This window comes from Sphaeramia orbicularis, chromosome 16, assembly GCF_902148855.1.
Source record: "Sphaeramia orbicularis chromosome 16, fSphaOr1.1, whole genome shotgun sequence".
Taxonomy (NCBI): Eukaryota; Metazoa; Chordata; class Actinopteri; order Kurtiformes; family Apogonidae; genus Sphaeramia; species Sphaeramia orbicularis.
The window spans coordinates 9,991,147-9,996,146 of record NC_043972.1 but is presented as its reverse complement, the minus strand read 5'-3'; the positions used below and the strand labels follow the sequence as shown (position 1 = coordinate 9,996,146).

Sequence of the window (5,000 nt, the reverse complement as noted above, 5' to 3'; positions counted from 1 at the left end):
GTGAGAAATCATCAGGTGTGCTGTGGAAAATTATCCAATTATACCTGATTGGTACTCTAAGCGAGCAGCGTGATACAGATACATAAGACTGCATACGCCAATGATCCACTCTACTACAACAGTCTCTTGTTTCCCTTTGCAAAATAAAAGTGAAAGTGAACCAGCCCCGATGTGGTGCGTTCTGTTGATAAAGGCCCCCACACTAGTGATGTGCGGATTAACGAGTTACCTGCGAACCCCGGGTATCGGGTTGGGGCAGGGGGATATACCTCCCATACTATTATACAATGGACCTCAATCTGGGGGTCTGTCCAAGGGGTCGCTGACATGCCCCTCTCAGCTTTCTTGTTCCAAACGCCCCGCGACAGTGTCACCCCTGCTCCCCCAATGTGCTCAACCCCCGAAAAGAGAGAGACTCAGAGCTGTTGCAGAAGATGCATGTGTGTCTTTCTTCAGTTCCTACAAGAATATCAGCTTTGTGTTCAGCTAAACAGGCCAAGGTTTCACACTGAGTAAGTAAATTGAGAATAAAGTTGCATTATATTTCAATAAATATACTTTTTGTGACATTTTTGTTTGATGGTGTGCCTTGTGATTTTTCTAATGTAAAATATGTGCCGTGGCTCAAAAAGGTTAGGAAACACTGCTCTAAAGTACTTTGGTCCAGTAATGCTATTTTAACCTTTTAACCCAGTGGTTTCCAACTGTTTTTGGCTCGTGACCCCATTTTAACATCACAAATGTTAATGTTCTGGCGACCCCAGACATTCAAAACAGAGACTTTTTTTTTTTGCTAAAATTAATTTGTTTTTGATCATTTAATAGTTTGCTATACTATGTTGCAAATAAACATTAATTTTAGACGACATTTGGTCTATATGATGTATATTATTATGGACAGAGGCAGAAAAGCCAGGTGTAGATTACTGCACAAAGGGAGAATTTGATTCTCATTTGATTCAAACCTCACCCCTCACACATATTGTATCTTATTTTGGCATCGATCCAGCTGATGTCATCGTGTCTATGCATGTGCTGATGTCAACATATCAACTGCCTCTATATATGTGCCAGGTCTGAAGTAAATTGAAACAAAATTGATGTTTTTATAGACATGTGAAATTTCGTCCATTATAAGTAAATGGGAGAATTTTTTTTTTTTTTTTAATTCCTAAAAATTTTAACTTAGATGTACTTTTCCCAAAATGTAATGACATCTAATCTGCGTCAGTGGCAATCTATAAAGCAAATTTAGTATGAATTGACTCAACAGTTTTCCTGCTATAGACGTTTGAAATTTTGCCCACTGTAAGTAAATGGGAAAAAAAAGATTTTAAAAATTCATTAAAAATTTGAACTTTGACCTACTGTTCCCAGAATGTAATGGGATCTGTTCTGGGTCACTGAGAATCTATAAACCAAATCTGGTATGAATTTAACCAATAGTTTTGCTGCTAGAGTATTAACAAACAAACAAACAAACAAACAAACAAACCAAACCAAAAACAATACCCCTTGCCTCCCCTTCGGGGGCGGGGTAATGAAATCTAGCAAACCTGCTCTAAAAACTAATTAAAACTAACTTAATTAGACAAAAAAAAGTCAAAACTAAATAAAACAAAACTATAATGAAAAATCCAAAACTATTCTAACATTGGAACACACTGAACAACAACAAGTATTTGAATTTGGGCCCAGTAGTTTTTGTTTTGAGCTCTTTTTTTCTAAACCAGTCCAGCTGCTTTTTGGCACCAAAACTCAGCAAAAACACAGTAAAAAATAAAGGAAAATCTCCACAACACTGCAAAAAACAGTATAAAACAAACAAACAAAAAAAGACAGAAAAACAACATAAGAAAAAAAGCCCAAACCGTCTCTTTTTATAGTGAGTCTGTGTCAGTCTCTGCTCTGTGTTTTGACCTCCATTACACAGGCAACGGGGGGGTCTACTGAGCATGCTCAGATGTCTATGGAAAGAACAAGGTCTGTTTTATCAGCGCGTTTCGACACTTTTCTTATTGAGCAATCGGTTGAATTTTTATGAGTAAAATAAATCAGACATACAGAACGCTCACCACAGATACGTCAGGGGTCAAAGGGTTAAATGCGCTGCAGAAATACACTCGGCTTGGCTTTGTTAATGAAGCCTGTGTTTTTCATTGTGTGAGATTTCAGAAATTAATCTCCAGGCTATAAAATTAAAGATGGCCTCTTCCTTCCTTGGGCTGCATCACTGCAACCCTCATATTTCATGCAAGACTCAGCAGTAATAACTCAACCAAGCAGCCAAATTCCCAAATACTTGGCTGAATGAAATCACACGAATGTTTTTGTCCCCGGTCCAAGACATATGGCTCCAGGCGATTCTGTAATAAGTCCAGAACTCATATAATACAGTAATTAATGAGACAGCCATCGCTTTAGAACAAAATCACTTCTTTTCTCTGTTGCGTCCTCTGAATAAAACAGTCAGAATTCGAAAGGAAGTCTTCCAAAGCCCCCCCCGCTGATGTGGGCCTAGAAAAGTGACATGCTTGTGTAAATCACACTTAGCATGTTCTCCTGCTCCAGCCCTGCCTCCTACTGGATGCTGCAGCCTCAGCTTAAGGAAGTACTAAATAATGACTAAGTTCACAAAGGGCCACAGGCTGAAAGATGCATTTCCACACTGAAAATAAGCTGAACAAAGACTGAGTGAATGCTTTGCTGAGAGGGATTCATTTCCACTGACTTTATGCAGCATCTCTATTTTTATTTCTTGGAACACAGAGTTTGTTTCAGTAAAGAAATGTGTTCTGAGATGTTCTTGTATCTCCTCGTCTTAAATTTCTGACTTAAATATTTAGTTCTTCACCTAAAATTCAGCTGTGCAATTTTTATGAAATGCAGTTAATTTGTACAAAGCACATCTCACCTATTCTTGAATGTGAGGTAGAATAATAACATGATCTGTAATCTCCTTATCACCATCTAGTGGTGTTATGAATGTATTACACCCACATATTTAGGATATTATTATGAACTCTTATGAACCTTTATGACAGTAAAAGGGTTAGAGCACAGGTGTCAAACATGCGGCCTGGGGGCCAAAACCGGCCCGCCAAAGGGTCCAATCCGGCCCCTGGAATGAATTTGTGAAATGCAAAAGTTACGGTGAAATTACACTGAAGATATTAAAATAATTTTAGGTCAATTCAATCTAAAGTGGGTCAGACCAGTAAAATACCATCATAATAACCTATAAATAATGACAACTGCAATTTTTCCCTCTTTGTTTCAGTTTTTAAAAAGTCAAAATTACACAAAAATGTTTACATTTACAGACTAGCCTTTTACACAAAATGTGAACAACCTGAAATGTCTTAACAGTACTCTAATTTTTTTTTACCAATATTCTGCCTGTTACTTAATGTTTTGTGCATTTGTAGATCCACTGTGATTTGTAAGTTATAATGCACATGTATAAATTATAAACTAAGGCATAATATTGTTCAAATTGCACTTATTTTTCTTCAGAATTTTCAGGTTCATATTTGTTCATGTTATGTTCAAGTACAGTTCGATGTAAACATTTTCATTACGGAATTTTACTTTTTTTCCACTCAAAAACATAGAGAAAACTTTGGACTTGACATTATTTATAAGTTCTTATCTTATTATTTATACTATTTTACTGGTCCGGCCCACTTTATAAAATATTAAGCTGTATGTGGCCCCTGAATTGAAATGAGTTTGAAACCCCTGGGTTAGAGCAGATAAATAAATCCATTTTACATGATGACTTTCAGCCCCAAATGTGAACATTATTAACTCCAGGTTAAAAACCTTCCTCTTTTCATGTGCTTATGAGTAAACTCTTTTCAATCATGTCTTTTAAATGCACTTTTTTAATTTGAATGTCTTGTTTTACTCTATTTTAATTTTAATGTATGATTTTAATATAATGTATGTCTTTCTTTTATTCTGTGAATGCATTTTAAAATCACGTTTTATCTCTGATGATTTTAATGCCTTTTTTCCCTTTTTTGATTTTAATGGAATTTCAGTGTCTTGCTTTTTCTTTTTCTTCTGATTTTTTTTTGCCTTTGTAAAGCACTTTGAGTTACCCTGTGTATGAATAGTGCTATATAAATAAACTTGCCTTGCGTTGCGTTGCCTTACCCATTGTGAAGTTATTTTAAGTGTTTTTCCTCTAGCTGGACCTTTTTAGTCCCAGTTTAGGTTCAGGACAAAGCATTAAAAACCAGCTGAAGTGAAAAAGCTGCAGCAATATTTGCACATCCAATGCATTTACTTTATTATACTTGTTCTTACCAACTTTTATAGTAATTTTTGTTCAATATGTTGTTTATTTGAGTTAATTTAGTTGTTGTTTATTCATATTTTTTCTCTTTTATGTCTGAATGGTGCAGGCTTTTATCTGTTTTATCTTCTTTTATTATGTACAAACAGTTTACATTACTTCTATCTTGCATTGTTTGGTCATCTGTCAGTTAAAGTGTTTGTGACCAGCTGCAAAACAAATCTACCCAAAATAAACAAGATTAACTGACTTTTTATTTTAAAGGTTTTATATTACACAATCCTAACATGTTGTTTATCATGTTTTTAACCTTTGTGTGTTAAACCAGGAAATAAATGTGTGGATCTGCATAAACTCTTGTCATTAGTTTCAGGGACCGTGATATATTTTATTTATATCTTGACATTTAATAAACACAATTTCTCCCTTGCCAGGCTACAGAAATACATACTGGGAGAATACCTGAATTAATGTGGTGGTACAGAATAATGTTGATGATGTAAATTTGATCAAATGTATAAATATAACAAGGGTTAATTAATCCTAACCTTAAATAAATTAAATAAAGCAAATTTTTGCTGCTCACTTTAACATTTTTAAACACGAGTAATGCATTATAATTAACACCAATGTTCTCCGGTGTTAGCTTGACAAATAAGTGATAAACTAAACATATTTACATATTAATCCTGAACAT

The 5,000-nt window shown here is 35.0% G+C and overlaps 1 protein-coding gene across 1 annotated transcript in view; it reads right to left on the bottom strand.

Annotated features, from left to right (window-relative positions):
* The window catches only part of ube3d (ubiquitin protein ligase E3D), a 52,019-nt gene that overhangs the window by 45,165 nt on the left and 1,854 nt on the right, over positions 1-5,000 (bottom strand). The gene's annotated exons all lie outside the window — the stretch shown is intronic.